Below are 18,271 nucleotides of genomic sequence, written 5' to 3' on the forward strand. Positions count from 1 at the left end.
AAGAAGAAGAAGAAGAAGAAGAAGAAGAAGAAGAAGAAGAAGAAGAAGAAGAAGAAGAAGAAGAAGAAGAAGAAGAAGAAGAAGAAGAAGAGGGAGGAAATCAAGATGGTGCTGACAGAAATTCTGGCTGGGTCACAGAGAGGACATCTCGGGCAAGGAGGAGGAAGTAAGGGCAAGGCACCAGAAGTGTGGTCCAGGTGGAGGCTTCTCGCTGTCATCTTTAGATCCCTCCCTGCATGCATAGCTTGGACACTGTTACTTATAAAGTGAAGAATCTTAGTCACCACCATGATTAGATTCTTTCCTCATGGCTTTGTGTTAGTCGTGGTGATTGCTGGCCAAACGTGCAACCCAAACTCTCTGCTTTTTCAGTGAATTTAAATCCTCCCCTGAGTCGGGCTGTGGTGGCATAATCCCAGCACTAGGGAGGCAGAGGTAAGCGGATCTCTGTGAGTTCGGGGTCAGCCTGATCTACAAGAGCTAGTTCCAGGACAAGCTCCAAAGCTACGGAGAAACCCTGCTTTGATAAATCAAAAGAAAAAAAATCCTACCCTGCAGAGACCTTCAGCATAGTGTCCGCATGACCTTAAGCCTCCAGCAGCTGCGGACTGCTTGTTGAGACGGCAGTCTCATACAGGAAGCAACTGTTACAATCCACGACGGTGAGTTTAAACACACTGGAAGATTATCACCAGCCAGTCTGAGGGTGGAGGAGCCCTCAGGATTTAAACACACACACTGGAAGATTATCACCAGCTGGTCTGAGTGGGGAGGAGCCCTCAGGAGTTTTTGATTTGTAAGGTACATTATTATGATCAATATGAACTTCTGACTGAAAGAAACTGAAACTTGGGGGCAACATTGAAATCGGAGGTGTCATTGTAAGGCGCATTCTCATCACCTGCTGAGCAGGCTCCTCCTCAGGATTTTGACCAAGTTCATCAGTGAAAGGACTCTGGCCAGCACAAGCACAGCAAACGTGGTAAACATGGCTCTGGCAGGCCCTGCCGTTCTCCCTTTCTAAAAACAGGTTGATTACATTCCAAAAGCTATATACCATGGTCTATTCCCTTATTTGGCTACTTCCTCCTCCTAAGCTCTACTACCAATGTCCAACAACCAAAGTATTAAAGCCCAGAGACCAAAATCCTCCTTTGGATCACCTAATTAACATGTCCTATTAAAGTCAGACGCCTCATCCTAACAAGGGATTTCCCCTTCTATCTTAATAAATTGCCTTTCACTCTTCTCTATCCAGAGGCAGGCCTTTGTTCTGATAGGACAAATATCCCTGCCCCCTTTCCCTTTATCCCTTCCCCTTCTCCCTCAACCTCAATCTCCTATGTTTGTCTCTTATTCCCTGCCCTCTATCCCTTTGTGGCAAATAAATCTCCTTTGTGCTGAGATTTTGGTCTTGGGAGTCAGGGGCTGATAATTTTCCTCTCAGTCAGTGTGGCCTAGGTGCTTGGAAGGCTGTGCCCTCTTCAGGGAACACAGCCAACTTCAGATTAAGACAGAGACCTACTGAGCCTTTTACTAAATTTTTGGCTGAACACAAATTTCCCTGGAATGGAGAGTACAGCAAGCTGTGGCAGCTGGCATACTGCGTGAACTTGCTTATGATGGGGGCACAGCAGAGACACAGAAGGTACTAGGTCCAATACAGAACCCCCCTCTGGATGACTGGATCTCAGCGTGGAATAAAAAGGAACTAAGACACATACTGCCAGTCTTTAAAGATGCTTTTGCAACAGCCCTAAGTCTAGTGTCCCATGTTGGTCCTGCTCCTGTCAATACACTGTGCTTTTTGAAAGAGATTCTCAATGTCAAAACAGGTACCAGATGTCACAAAGGCAAGCATTTGGTAATACTTCGTATGTACGTATGATGCACATGGCCACACCCCCCCCCCCCAGTTCCTTTAAATGCCCCAGGAAAAACCCTCAGCCCCTAGGAGATTCATCTCAGATCAGATGGATACAAATATGTCAAACTTAATGTTGTTTTTGTTTTTTGTTTTACCTTGTTTTGTTTTTTGCTTTGCTCTTTTGGCTCTTTACTCTTTGGGGAGACTGCCACTTCCGCTAACAAATAAATATACAGAGGCTAATTCTTTCTTATGAATGCCCAGCCTTAGCTTGACTTGTTTCTAGCCAGCTTTTCTTGAATTATCCCATCTATCTTTTGCCTCTGGGCTTTTACCTTTCTCTAGTCTAAATACCTTTCTTTACTTTTTACTCCATGGCTTCCTGTGTCTCTGGGTGGCTGGGCCCTGTGTCCTCTTTCCTTCTTCTTCCTTGCTCCCTGGTCTCTCATTTCTCCTTCTATTTATTCTCTTTGCCTGGCAGCCCTGCCTACCTCTCTCCTGTCTCCAGTCAGGTGTTTTAGAGGTAAAGTAACACAGCCTCATAGAGTTAAACAAATACAACATAAAAGAATGCAACACATCTTTGCATCATTAAACAAATGTTCTCCAGTATAGACCAATGTAACACATCTTCAGCTAATATTCTACAACAACCTAACGTTTACTGTACCCATTGAGTCAGTAAGCCCTGGATGGTTATATATTGGGAAGGAAAATGATTTAAAGAAATTGTAGATACAGGAGCAGATGTTTCCATTCTTAGGGCAGAGGAGCTTTTCTCTGTCATACAGGCCTCGAGGTACAGGCTCTGAGATAATTTTGGCGCAACATGGGGATGCTAAATAAAGGATATGTTCTTGCTGCTGGGACATCACCATCTCTGGTGACCCCCCTATCCCAGGACATGGTAGCTATGCACGATTGTCTATACAACAGTCTGTACAGTCCTTAATGCCCTTTTTCCTGTTTTTAACTCACCGTCAAAAATAAACCAACCAACAAATAAAAACAGATTATTTGAGGTTATAAGGCCTGTGCCCCATTTCTCCTTTTCAGACCTTTGAAGTTGAAAGGGGCTAGTTTCTGGGGGGCTAATGTCACTGGCATTATGGCAAATGGATGTTATGAATATCGTTTCATTTGGTCAGCATAAATATATTCATGTCATGGTGGACATTTATTCTCACCTTATGGCCACACCAATTTTGAATTCCCAAAGTCAAGCTATAGTGGAGAGAGCGCACAAAATCAAACTGACAAATACAAAGGGGTGAAGACCTAAAAGTCCTTTCCAGGACAAGGTCCCAGTGACAGCCTTGGAGCCCTTTCATTCCGGAAGAGACTTGCATGCCTCAATATGTCAGCTTCTTCTCTGGGCTGGCAGCTGCTTTTCTTGTTTTATCATTATAACAATCACTGTCATCAATATCAAAATATTTACTGATGCGACAGGCAATTAACTGGGACACATAAAGTCACTACTTAACTCAGTCGTCCAACAAACTCATCGTGTAACACTTTAAATATTAAGGAACTGGAACATAGCGACCTTAGGTAGAAACTCACATGCTCCTGTCACCGTCAGTGATTCTATTCATCATGTCTCACAGTGTAATCCAGAAAAAAAATGTGCATACCTCTTCAACTGATGTTAACCGATGCAGAATTAAGATGATTCTTGCTGCTCTAGGACTTCCAAGGAGGACTTGGCATCTGATCATCTTTGTTCTGGATAGAGGCCCAAGGTTGTCCTCAGAGCACATCAGCCAATTTGAAGCCACAGCAGGTCTCAGAAACAAGCCAGTTGGGAATCAGAGGCAGTTCATTCCAAGCCATGTGGCTCCTGCTGTCTGCCAAACCATGCAATTCCTTGTCCTTTAAAAAAAAAAAAAAAAAAAANAAAAAAAAAAAAAAAAAAAAAAAAAAAAAAAAAAAAAACCATGTTGAGAAGAGTTCTTCTATTTGGAAATTGTAGCATGAGAATTCTTTTTCTTTATTCAAAATGCTCAATGATTTTTACAGAGCAAAAATTCACATGAGGCTTCAGTTATGATTCAGATAAGCAATCCTTCACTGCTACATTCTGAGCAAAAGGCTCTCAAGTTATTTTTCCTACGGATGTGAAAGGATGAATAGAAACTCTACCCCTCCCATAACAAGGCAGACAGGAAGAGGCTCTGGATAGTTGAAAAGAGGTAGAAAGAGAGAGAAGGGAGGGGAAAGGAGTGAAGGGAGAGACCGGAAGAGGAGGGGAAGGAGATGTAGAGAAAGGATGTCCTGAGCAAATCCAGGCAAATGAGCAAGTGATATGTTATAACTACATATCATACATTTATGAACAGATCATAGGTAGCATGTTGTTCCATGCAGACTTAAAGCCCCAACACATTTTATTCTTAACCAAAGCTGTATTTGACCTGGCGCTGGAGACTACTTAGTGGTAGAGTACTTAATTAACATGTACAAGGTCCTGGGTTCAGTTCTAATATCAAATCTATACATGGATGTATGTGTATGGATATAGGGTATGAAGATCATCCATTATAACTCTTGTTTATAAACTGAAAGCTAACTGGATATGCCATGTAAAATGTCATTGATTTGAATATTCTGGGACAATAAAGGCTTAGATTAACTATACACTTGTTTAGAATTCACAAGACTAGAAAATATTTGCATAAAAATGATCACAATGTTTTAATTAAATGAATTGCTATTTTATTAATGTGAAATTGAATTCTCAGTCTCTTTGCTAAAATAAGACAGATATTTTCCTATAGAATTAAAGAATATTATGAATTAGCTCTATAAAATGATCAATGTGACCCCCAGATTTATAAATGCTTATTTCAGTACTACATTTCCCAAAATCCTATTATGTAGGACACAGTTTTGGTCTTGTAAATCATATTTACTATAGGAGACAACTTTCCTGCAAACCTTGTCATGGTCATTGTCCTGGTTTCTGATCAAATGGATATAATAAATAAAAAATAGTTAGAGTAACAGAGATCAACCAGTTATAGGATTTGATAAGAAGAAAATCATTACATTTCTGTAGAGTCTATAGATTAATTTTAATATATAAAACTCCATTTATAATAGGACAGCCAAAACCAAGCCATAGTTTCCACATTATATGTAAATGTGAGCAAGGTCTCAGATTCACTGTTGTTAAAAACAAGGCAAGCAATGGGTTACATATATGTGAAAAACATGTATACTACATCAGAGAATTAGTAAATATGCAGAAGTATAATCTTTATACTCAACTCATTCTAAATAACTACATATATATTACATTTTAAAAGACAATTGTTAAAAATCTATGTATATGGGTGTATGTCTGTATGAGTCTACCCACAGAAGCTAAGTTACAGATAGCTGTGTGCTGCACCTTGTGGGTGCTGGGAACAGATCTCAGGTCCTCTGGAAGAGCAGGAAGTCTTCCTAAGCACTGATCTATCCCAAGCCCTGCATTTGTGTTCCCTCATGAAGCACAACTAATAAAAACTTAGAGACAGAAATTGGTGTTCAGCCTGAAGGTCAGAGAAACAATCCAGCCAGCCACAGGCTTTTTCCTCTACCTCAGTCCAAAATGGCGATCCTGCCTCCAGGAATCTCAGAATGAGACTGAGAGCTGACTCCTCCCATATTATAATCCTCTCTAGTTCTAGGATTAAGGGCGTGCACCACTACCACCTGGTTTCTATGGCAAGCTAGTGTGGCTACTGGGATTAAAGGTGTGTGGCAATAAGGTGTGTGTCATTCCTGCCTGGTGTGTAAGGTTAGCCAGTGTGATTCTTTACTTTCCTGATCCTCAGGAAGCTTTATTTATTAAAATACAACCGAAATGCCATTGCATCCTCCATCTAAGACTTGATGTGTTGGTGGAAGCTGCTCCTTTGTTCTTCGTCACCCAGACCCGAAATAATCACACAGAAACTATATTATTTGCAATACTGTTTGGCCAATAGCCTAAGCGTATTGATAGCTAACTCTTATAGCTTAAATTAACCCATTTTTATTAATCTGTATATAGCCACATGGTTGTGGCCCACTGGTCAGTTTCTGACCAGTGTCTGTCTCCTGTGGTGGCTCCATGGCTTCTCTTGACTCTGTCTACTCTCTACTCCTCCGTCTGATTGGAACTCCTTCCTTGCCTTACTCTGCTAGGCCACTGGCCAAAACAGCTTCTTTATTAACCAATGGCAATAAAACATATTCACAGCATACAGAGGGGAGTCCCACATCACTGATGTGTTTCCACTTTGAGGCTAAAATATGTATATTTTCAAATTAATGTTAGTTAACATATAAAATAATAGATTTCACTATGATGTCTCATACACATAAATCATTGTACTTTGCCCATAGCTTTTCCTAAATATTCTACTGTCCCCCACTCTTCTAATAACTTAGAATTTATCTATCAGCTGTTTCAAATTCAACCAAAATCACCTTCTACAGAACCTGTCAATCTCGGCTGTACCATTCCTTCATCCCTTGTTCCTTTTGTAATAGTGTTACTGTGCTGACTCAGCTTGCAGGGACCTTGATTCTGTGCCTTCCCATTGAACCTGATCCCTTCTGCACAGACAGGAGTGATCCATAACCTCTACCAAAGTGTTGTCTTTAGATACATAGCAGAAGGAAAAGGAACCAAATGCCTTCTTATTGAGCCTTGGTTAAACAGGGAGCCTTTTTCATTGACAGCCTTAGAGGGACTGGCTTTGGCGACTGGGTTTTCACTGTTGGAAAACGATGTCAGAATTCTGTGCTGTGACATAGAATAAGAAATTGCATTAGTGAACATTTAGTCCACAAACTAAAGTTATGATTATTTTGCAACAATATAAAATAGATCATCTCAAATCACAAAGGATAAAAGAAAACCCAAAGCCATGTCTCTTGTTACACTGTAATGACTTAAGCTGCTAACTCAGTGTAGTGACTGCTACTATTAATTATTGCACAATCAGCATGCTTTTAGGTGCTTCCAAATGTTTTGTCATTGCATGGTCCTCACTGCAACCCAAGGAAAATGGGTTACTGCTCCCCCTCCCTCCTACACACACACACACACACACACACACACACACACACACACATCTCCATTAAAAACTTTACTACTAGTGCATAACTATTTTCTGCTATGACAAATATTCTGTGAAGAACTTGAAGTCTGAGCCTGTCTACTCATCAAAAGGCACTAGAAAAGAGCTATGAATTGATAGCTAATTGAGCTGGCTCGGTTGTATGGTTAATTTCTTTTGATGGACATGAAATTCATTGCAGATGTGAGGGCTCCTTCAGTATTGAAGGGTGGGGATGATGCAAGCATTAAGAAAACCAGAAGGAACAGTGTACAGGGGAAGTACTTTAAAGCCCTTTCAAAAAGGAGCCACATTCCTTCCTCGGTCACAGCCCACCAGGCTCTTGGTGCCACTGTCATAAGGCTGGCAGGGATCCAGTTAGACTATTTTGCCCTTGTCCATCCCAGACTCACACACTGGCTTGCCCAGTGAGTCACCTACCCTTGCAGTCTGTGACCCCCTCTGCCTCCACCCCTGCTGCAACACACCAGGGCAGTGGGGACAGTAATGTCTTCTTATATGGTGACCTCATGGGGTCTCTGCTTTTCAAATGAACAGGGCTGGGGAACAGACAAATCCACTCAAAGGTGGAAGGAAACGGGGCCATCAAGGCTACCACGCCTACGGTGCACCCTCGGGTGTCGCCTGCAGCAGGACTACTGGGCCTCCACAGGGGGGGTGCCATCTACTCAGACAACCCGTGCAGATGAGTCAGCAGATCAGAGAAGAGACAATCGCAGAGGAGGGAGATGTCCTAGAGGATACCTAAGCTCCCCGCCCCCACAAAACTCCAGAAACCCTCTTCAGAACACACTGGGAAGCACCAGCAGCCCCGGCTTGCTGCGGCATCCCTAGGAGGGCCGAGATATTCAAGAGCTACCAAATGAGCCTTATTCTCTGATGTCCAGAAGGACAGATGAGGGGACTCTGGCTTCCTCTGCAGAGCTGATGTTTGCTGGCTTCTTACCACGCCCTCTGCTATCACTTTCATTTTGTATCATACCCCCCTCTTGTGGGGGTCGCGGGGAGAAATCTCTGAAAGGGAGATGCAGTTTGCCACGATTTGGAAGGAAAAAGGTTCTCCTTACTCTATGACTACATCACTTGTCTCAAAAGCATGCTTTAAAATTGACAGCCCTGTTCCTACTGAGTGTTCCCTGCCTTGGAGCAGTCCACTGCCTGTCTCTGGCATGTTTAGCTCGCTTTGCTAATAACCTTCTCCTTAAAACATACATGTCTTTGGACAAGAACCAAAGAGCCTATGATATCCTCTGAACCCATGCTCATGTGTTTTTAAAGTGCACAAAGACCCCATCGCTTAGCCCTCTCTCTGCAGCTAAAGATTGAAGCATGCTAAGATCCAGGGTGGTAAGGGAGCAGGAACGTGGGGACTATATAATGAAGGCCTTGCAGAGAAGGGTTCTGTTTTCTTCGTCACACTTCCCACAAGGAGATTTCCAGGCTCTTAAATGATGGTCAGAAGAAATTATTAGCCACTCAACCTCTGTGACAGGAGTGCTAGGGTCTCTGTGTGTGTGTGTGTGTGTATTAGACACCTATGTTATACATATATACCACTGCTATGTAATATTTGAAATATAGCCATCTTGATCTACTAACCAGGTATTCTTATTTATTTTTGAAAATATTAATTTTCAAAGGCAGTAATTTGTATTCTGTTTAATAAAACAAACTCTATTACATTGCTAGCATTTCCATTAGTGTGGAGAGGTCACCTTCAGGAAACGCAATCTCATTTTAAAATCTCAGATTTGTACCTGTGGGTCTCCCTAGCATAATGCTGCTGTGACCAGCAAGGACAGCAAGCTCATTTCTAATTCTTAAGAGCCTTTTAGACCCCATGAAAAGAAAACAAACTGTTAATAGAAAAACACAGGGGCACAAAGCAAACATAATCATATTGAAGAGCAGGAGCCCGATCTCTAAAAACTGGAAACTGTATCTACCTTGTTCTTTCTGCTGGCTAGAAAAATATGTCACATATTTATTATAGAAAATGGAAAAGTAAATGAATAAGAAAAAAATTATCTGTAATCTTCAATATCAAGAGGTAATTTTATCATTATAAACATTCCAATGCATTTTCTTTCAACCATTTCTTTCACAAAACACATTTACTTAGTAAAAATCCTACCACACAAAAATTTTAGCATCTCTTCTCATTAATGTCATTTCCTCAGCACATTTGAGTCATTACACTTCTGTGCCAGCCTGGAGAAAGTGCCCGGGGCTGAAGTAGAATGGGCTCTCACTGGTCTCACGGGATACTCACCTCCAGCAGCATTACCAGCAGAACCTAGGCCACCTGGAACCTGGGTCCCAAATCCAAATCTCCTGGGAGGACCATACCAGCCCCGCCTTATAATATTATCAAAGCGGAATACCCGCTGTTTCCAAACAATCCAGAGTCGTCCTGATGAACCTGTTCTGGGAGAGTTGGCCCCACCCATCATGGAGAGATGGCTATAGCACTTGGAGCCCTCCCCACAGGCACGGGAGAGCCAGGCCCCCTGTGGCTGGGGCCTAGGGGAGCTAACTCCACCCCTCACCTGAGGGGGGCAGTCCCAGCAGCCAGCTCAACTACCACCCAGACCCATATCCTGGGCCAAGTTGGCCCACCCTAACATCTACCCTCATCTATGAATGTGCAGGAAGGGGCTGGTCCTGTGGAACAATAATGGCAGGGTCTTCATGTCTCTCCACGTCTGGGACAACAGCAGGCTACCCAAGAAGAACTGCGGTAAGGGTCCAGTGATGATGTGTGCCAGAAGTCAGGGCCTTGAACCAGAGCAAAGACTCATTGCCATGAACGTTTTGTGGGTGTGACCGATTAGAAAAAAAGGGTGTACTATGTGACGCACCACAGCTCTTGATGTCACTAAGATGAATGAAGAGGTGTTGGAAAAACTGAGGAGTGGGGTGGGGTTTTTCGGGTTTGCTTGTTTTAATTAATTTAGGAGCTTTCTTTTCGGGGGATGCTGGAGGAATGAGGGGTGGATATGGAAACACTTTGGGGTAAGAGGGGTTGGCCTAAGTGATGTGAAATTCCCAAAGAATCAATAAAAATTATGTTATTAAAAAAAGAGCCCATGCTGAGGGTTCAAATATTTTAATGTCAAACCTTTTAAATTAATTTCAAAAAATAATCATCTCTGCCTGTTTGAAATGTGGGTGTCACACTATCATCTGCAATGACAGGAACTGAACTACAAATCACAGTTGTCAAGTGAAAGTGAAAGAAGCCAATCACAGAGTCACCTGTCACCTGGTCTCACTCTCGTGAACTCTAAATGGTGAATGGGGGGGGGGTTAGAAAGGTAGGGAGGAGGTAGGGAAGCAGAACAGAAGGAGAGGAGGGAGGGGGAACTGTGGTTGGTATGTAAAACAAATTTTAAAAATTAAAAAGAATAGGGAAAAGCTGAGCAGCTGGTGCTAAGTCAGATAGGAGGAGGAAGTTCCGACTATCAGAAGATAAGGGAGACTCGAGGCCACAGCAATGACATTCCACATGTTATAAGATGGCATCTGGGAAGTCTCTGCCACAAAGAGCCATTTGGGCTATGGTTGTGTTTAACCCAATGTACATCATACATGTACATACATACCCAAACACCACATTTCCTCACCAATATACATGTTTTCTGTGTTTTTATGCATTCATTAAAAAGAATTCCATGTTAGAAAAGATAATCGAAGTGAAGCAAAAGAAAATAAAAGTTTGTCATCAAACTTTTTGTTATGGTTACAAATATTTATAAAACATGTGATTTCTGTCTCACTGTAAGTATAATGGTCTGTCCTGTCCCTTTAAGAGACAATCCTCGCCCTCTCCCTTTCTTGTCGGGGAATGGATCTTCCTCTAATGAAATATATTCTTCTTCCCCAGAATGTCTACCCTCCAGCATAGTCCCTTCTGGCTGACATGAGGTTTGGCTGAGTCTTTCTGGCTTTCTGAGGCCTAAGTCTCACAAAAGCACCACTTTTTCCTTTTCCTTTTTCTCTATGCCTTTCAGATGCTAGCCAATGGTCAGAATCTAAGTGTGCTTTTTCTGGGACTTGGGTTTTCTCTCTCTCTCTGAAGGTCTCTCCCTGCTGTGCTTCTGACCTCCCTGCCCTCTTAAACAGCATTTTCCTTATTTATGCTTTGTCACGTGATGGTATCTTTATTAGCATAGTACATCCATCTCCTGCATTTGTCTGGTGACTCCAGACTCTGCCCTTCTTCCTTTAAGTATTGTCCTAGTCTGACTCTCCTGTCTAACCTTATTCTATTCAGCTATTGGCCAGTCAGCTTCTTTATTAAACCAACCACAGCAACATATATTCACAGCGTAAAAAGAATATTCCTCAGAAAGGGGCTAACTTAAAATGCAAGAGCTGGTTATTAATAAGCCTGAGCTATTGACTGAGCATTTGTAATTAATATTAAACCTCTTGGTGATTATTTGAGAGAGGGACAGGAAAACACCATCTACATTTAGTCTCATTAATAAGGCAATTTGATAATAAATTCCAGTGTAAGCTCAAAGACAATTTTATTGGTATTTAAAAGAAAAACTGCCAGGTCAGGCAGTGCTGTAAATATCAGCAGCTGTTTGGAGAAGGAGAATACAGAAGAGATGGAAAGAAAGCCATGCTGTTTAATTATTCCACCTACCTCTCTAGCATGGCTTAAAATAAGCCCACATTCCTAGGAATGGTTCCTTCCCGTGTGGTGACATCATCCCCATCTCTGTTTGTAACATCTCGCTGGCTGGCAAAAGAGCATCTGTCTTTCCATGGCAAGCAGAGACCTGAGATAAAACTCTGGGGGTGAGGGTGAGGGGGTGTGGAGCTGCAGAACCAGACCCCAAGCCATGTAGATGTCTATTTCTCTCTCACCACTCAGCCACACTTCTTAATCTCTGAGCCTGGGCCACATCCAAAAGAAATGGTTTCAGCAGCTCTGCTCAGGAACAAAACCTGTTACCAGGTTTTCTTTATCTTGGGATTCTTAAGCTGCCCCCATCATGTCCAAACACTCAGACATTTAATAGTCCTAAATCCACATCCAGGTTCTCCCTAAAAAGTTGGTGTTTTATCTGTAAAACATAACCATGCATGTGTGTGTGCATACATATGTTGTATTTATACACTCAAGTGGTGCAAGCTTACTTTTTCTGCAAAACTGAGAAAACCACAACCTTTCAAAGTTAAATAAACAGCGAAAGGGAGTGTTTACTTTATCTAAAGTCAAATGCAATTCCTTTTTAGCTTCTTACAGGAAAGAAACTAAAACTCAATCACATTTTTTTTACACAGTTTATTGAAGCAGATGATAAAACACTTCCTCCCATCCAAAGGAAAAATTAAGAAGGGGAAACTATTAGCTCTGACAAGTACTGCCTGGACTCCTTAAGAATTTTCATTCCCTGAGAGAAAGAAAAGAAGTTTTCAGAACATGAAAAATGGAAACAGACTGTTCCTGAGATTTCTCCCTTTCTTTTCTGTGTGTTTCGTGGACAACTGGGCACCCACTCTTGCCTCTTTTCGGTTTAACCATGCCCAGCGTGCTCTGTGACAATGAGGATGAACCCCAGTTTGTGCTCAGCGAACCCCTGTTTTCTCTCCTGTTTCCTGTGGTTCTATCTACATATAATTGTCAATTTCTTCTCTCTAGAACTATTACTATGGCTACCACCACCTCTTCAGAAAATAGAGTATTCAAAAATTTGATAGATGAAGGTCTTGTAAGAGATTTAATGAGCATTTTTGAAGGAATGAGTGAGTCCTCTGGAAGGGCATATGCTATTAATTAATCCCCACAACTGAAGCATAGTGAGGGGACGGAGTTTTCACTATAGCATTCTGGGAGGAAGTGTCCGATTCAGTACTTGCCCTGACTCCTAGGTCTGTGTGCTTAATCACATTGCAAGACGGCTCCCAGCACTCAACAAACAGAAACACTGCAAGCAAGAGTCTTAATGAGATTCAAAGAGCAAGAAGACATTGGGTTGTCTGTGCTTAGACAATGTAGGAGGCAAAGGTCTTTTCTTTGATTATTCAGTGAAAAAAAATATCAAAAGAATGAGATATTTGGGACCATACGGTCGCACAGGTTATGAATCCTACTTTTGAATTTGATATTTCATTCTTTCCTCATCCTTTGTTCTTCTTCCTACCTTTAAAATCTATCTTTTCTTTTTTCTAGGTCTATATCACAACTCCCAAACCAACACGCTGAGATGACTAATGTTGAATCATGGACTCATCCCTCCCCAGGCTCTCTTGAATCTTAATAACTTATGAGACCTACTTTTATTTTTTTTTTTCACTTAACCATCTTACCTATCTTTTCCCACCCACCTACAGCCCTGGCACATGTTGCGAGGGTCTGTTTCCACTTCCTGTATCAACCACATTCTCTTGCTCCCTCTCGCCTGTCTTCCCTCTTTGCTTCTTTGCATTCTTTACTGTCTCCTGCTCCTCACACCCACACACCTTCACGTATGAGCATCGTGTATTTAATAAACTACATTCTCTTGGACCGTCATTTTGTCTCAGCGATGTCGTATGAACTCGTGTCTCCCCTGAGCAGACAGTCGTCCTCTCCAACAGCCCGTGACTGGAGCTTAATTCCAACTGTCTAGACATTTTCCTACAGTCACGTGAGATACTGAAAAGAGATTTCTTTGGTGGTTTTTGAGGGAGAATCCATATCCAAATGTATTTAAGAATTCATACAACTCCAGCCTCTGATTCCTTGTCTCTGGCCTCTTCCTTATTCCCCATAACAATGGGTGCCTGGGCAGATTCTTGACACCAGGAGACCTCTTCTGCTCTGGTAGCCCAATGTTGACCCTAGGAGACCTCTTCTGCTCTGGTAGCCTCAGTGTTGACAGATATCTTCAAACAGAATTTTAAAACCCACCTCCACAGGGGCCTGTCATTTTCATGAGTGTGCTGATGTCAATACCAGTAGCTTTTAAATCGTCCTAAACATAGATTCCAATGTATTGATTATGTTCTGCATGAAAGCTCAACATTTCATCAAACTAAGACTAAATAGTTTATACTTAGTTATACTGCTATCACATTCCCATGTGGGTGACAGCCAACTTCTCTTGTGGAACTTGCTTTAAATGCAGGAAACAGAGTCACAAGCTGCTCATCTGGGCAGGCCTGACTTCTCACAAAGAACTTTGAAGGTCTGCAATGGTGCATAATTACTTTACTAAGAATTCTCAATTTGCATACACAGAGGGTAAACAGTTTGTTCTCATGTTTGCACAGGGAGACTCAGGTTAAGGCCCTTTGTAACCACCAGAGAGTTAAAATTCATATATTATGCATCAACTGTGTTGCTTTATATTAAACTTTGTTTTTGTGCTACTCAGTGAAGTTCAGACATGCTGAAAGGCTCATAAGGAGCCACGGTGATTTACACAACTGCTAAGGGCCCTTCTAGCTCTATTCCTTGTTCGTCATTCCATATCTAGCACCATTTTCTCTGTATTCAACACCCTTTGGGGAGTAATTATCTTACTTCTCTTCCTGTGTAGCCACCTGGTCATCTTATCCCAGCGTTTTTTCTGCCCTGTCTTCTCTCCTGCACGTGGGTCTTCTACTCAGACAATGAGCTCCTCCCCGGAGGACCAGCATCAGCAAACAGGATTCACCACCTTCCTGTCCTCCACTGCCTTCCTGTCCTCCACTGCCTTTCTATTTATCCTGTTGCTGTTAACTGTATGTGGATTCAGTGCAGCCAAGTCAAGCTAAAATGGGGTAAAGGAAACATTCTTAGCAACACATTCCCAGTGCCCTGCCTGACCTCTAAAGTCTGTGGCTTAAATGCTCCACTCTTTAGATCACATGCACACACACACACACACACACACACACACACACACACACAATCTCAGGTCTTCCCTGACTGCTCAGCACTAGGGCAACTTCTCCAGTCCCAATCTTTTCTCCAGTCCTGTGCTCTATCTGCCACTTTGCCAGATAATCATGTGTCGTTCATCTGTTCTCACTCCTCCACACACGCCGGTCTCCTCCACGCCAGATGTGTTCCCATGGCAAAGCTCCCCCCCCACACACACACACAAACACACACACTCACGTGCGGTGACTAAAACAAGCTATCGATACGGTAGTCCTTTCTCAACCATCACTTGAACGTTAACATTCTCTTGTCATTTTATTGAATGTTCCTCAATTTTTTTCTTCTCAAGTATTTCTTTTGACTTTTTAAAAATTATCTTTATTGCTTTTACTCAAGAAATGTCTGCATATTCTGTGTTATTCAACTACTTTAAATTTAATTTAATCTTTGACATTTTACAAATTGTGCATGACCTTCAGAAAGGGCGTGGGAAGGAGGCCTTCCCCAGCATCCTCACTGCCGTTTTCACAGGCTGAGCGCCAGTGTTTGCAGAGGTTACTGATCTGCCCTCTTCCTATCTCTCAAATTGATTAAACGATGGGAAAAAACATGATGTTAAAATTAAAAGAAGACATTTTAATACTTTGCAACTTGAAACTTTTGTCTAAAATAATCTACTCAGACGCACAGCAAGCAACCAGACCTTTGAATCAATCCCAGATAAATGGCAGAATATCAGAATAAAGACTTTGAAAAGCTTTAAGACTCAAGGTTGCTAGACAGAGTGAACCTGGGTCACCTTTCTGAGGTGCTGGAAACAATGGGTGAAGTCAGATTTTTCCCTACCACGGTTTTGAAACGTCATCAACACGACAGAAATTCTCTCAGAGACAGGCTGTCTGGGCTTGGGAAAAGAGGCAAATGCAGCAGAGAAACGATCTGTAATTCCCTCTAAAAGCGCTGCATATCCTTCTCCGCTCCAGAGAGCAGAATTTACATTAACCAAGGCTGCATTGGTCTAAGGCAGTGTGAAAGGGGTTCGCGGAGCACCTACCATTCTGTGTTACCTGGGCTGGGCGTTCATGTCGCCTGGGCGTTCATGTCGCGAGTCCCCGTTCCTCAGACTCCCTAAGTTATCGCTCTCACTCAGCCTTTAATTTCCCCAACTACACATTGCAACCCGTGTCAATTATAACCAAACGGTTGGAAGAACAAACCTCCTCACAAGGTATAAAACATGGGCTGTCTACTAGGTGGCGTAGTTGCTAAAGCAAGCGTGGTAAGTGCTCTCAAAGGCCAGAAGACGAGTGTTAAACAAGTAATGCGAAACTGGAAGAAACCTTTTAGGGGAAACGCACATGTTAGCTCCAGAAAAGAGGGCAGCTGCACAGGTAGACAGAGGGTGCCAACAGCGGGGAAACGAGCGAGTGCTCTGCTCCGTCCCACGCTCAGCTCTTCCTGAGGAAGCCTGAAAGGGAGGCGAGCGGTAAAACAGTAAAGCTACCTTACAGGCAGATGAGGAGAGCTCCCAGCACGTGACATGCTCATATGCTGGCAAAAGACGCTGTAATATAGAAGTGAAGACATCACAAAGCAGGAGACTCGGGCGTGCTGGCTCAGCCTGCATTCCCAGCACTTGCGAGAATGAGACATAGGAATATCATGAGTTTGTTTCTGTTTTGTTTGGTTTCGAGACAGGGTTTCTCTGTAGCTTTGGAGCCTGTCCTGGAACTAGCTCTCGTAGACAAGGCTGACCTCGAACTCACCGAGATCCGCCTACCTCTGCCTGGAATCTAAGGCATGCACCACCACCGCCCGGTTATGGAAGATCATGAATTTGAGGCCAGCCCAGGCCACATAGTGAATGCAAAGACAGTTTGGGCTAGTGAGAGTCCCTGTTTAAAATGCAAATCAGAAAATTCTAAAACCTCAGTGTCAAACCCATCAATGTTTGAATAATAACTTTGCATAAGGAAAGCAATGAAGTAATATTTTTGGTGTATTTGAAGAAATAAATTTTGAATTTTAATATTACACGGTATTTCCTTTCAATGTCTTTACTTCCTTTGAGGTAAGCTACGGCCCTGTGATTACACTGTCCCAGGAAACAGCATATACCATGGCCCAAACAAGCCCATCAATGTCAGATGTGACTTTCATGTCAACATTGACATTTGGGACAAATTTGGAGACTGGGAGTTGGAGGTAGCGTTGACGTGCTGTCCTCTCTAGAGGCAAGCATTTTTGTTTTTTGTATTTTTGTTTTGTGTGTGTGTGTGTGTGAGGCACCACGTGTTTTCTACTCTGCTGGCATAAATTCTAGGACAGTCCAGGAGCCGTGATATCAGCTTAATACAAAGAATTTTGTGTTCTGGTCAAAGAAAATGGAAGGTGTGTGTTTATAAATGTGCACTTTATTCATCTGCTTTCAACAATCACAAAGCTGCAGAAAAATCGAGAACACAGTAATTATGCCTGAAGATTTTAGCCTATTCCACTTTAAACCGAGCATGAAGCAGACACAAAGCAAACAGAGACACGATCAATAACCCTGAACCGTGGAGTATTGTGAACCCTGGTTAAACATTATGCCTAGCGGATAATGTTGACCCTTCTCAGGCACACAGATTGCTTTATGAAGTGCGCAAGTCCATTGAGAAGCTCCGGGTGGTCTCCAGCTCAATATCTGACACACTGGGGTGGAGATACACAGATCCTAACGCAGAAAATTAGATTTTAAACCCCAATTCTTCTGCTCTCTTTCCACTTATCATTTATATCTACTTTAGGAATTACTTTTATACAAGCCTCATAGAGTTGGCTAGAAACCACTGCTTTTCAGAAAATATTGAACTAGACTCAGAGCAACTACCCCATGGAAGATTATACATCTCCCCCAAGACTATCATAACCTACAGTTTAGGAAGGAGATAGTGTTTAGTGGGCATGTTACTTTCTTTAAGGGGTAATGACAACTCTGATTGTATATTTTTGTATCTGTAATTCTTCCTAGAAGAGTACTTATGCAACCTAGGGTTTAAGGTGAAGCAGCATAATTTTACTTAACAATTCCACATTTATGGCTGTTTTGAAATGTAATTGCAGAGAATTGAGCTAATCATGCACTTTCCCCCAACAGTACAGCATCATTTTACGTCTAAATAAGAGCTCTCTGTTTTGTCTCTGTGTTTTCTTCAGTCTTGTTATCTAACTACCTATCTTTTCCACTTTAAGAAGCATTCAAGTGTGTTTATTTGTGCATATTCTCCTTGCATATGATCCCATAAAAATCTTTATTTGTTGTTTGTTGTTATTTTCATTTAAATAGACATGTCTAAGCTTTGTTAATACAGTTCATATTTTCTAGGAACTCGGTGTCTTTAAGGTTCTTGTCCATTGGCACAAGTATGTTTACACTGT

General features: G+C 42.2%; 1 protein-coding gene across 1 annotated transcript in view; it reads right to left on the minus strand.

Moving 5' to 3' along the window:
• Npy2r (neuropeptide Y receptor Y2) overlaps nt 1-18,271 on the minus strand; it is a 123,588-nt gene that overhangs the window by 50,206 nt on the left and 55,111 nt on the right. The window contains exon 2 of the mRNA XM_050158861.1: nt 3,505-3,742. The gene's annotated coding sequence lies outside the window, so the exon portion shown is untranslated. The remainder of the gene's footprint in view (nt 1-3,504; nt 3,743-18,271) is intronic.

This window comes from Alexandromys fortis, unplaced genomic scaffold, assembly GCF_014885135.2.
Source record: "Alexandromys fortis isolate MF-2015 unplaced genomic scaffold, M_Fortis_MF-2015_v1.1 scaffold_102, whole genome shotgun sequence".
Lineage (NCBI taxonomy): Eukaryota > Metazoa > Chordata > Mammalia > Rodentia > Cricetidae > Alexandromys > Alexandromys fortis.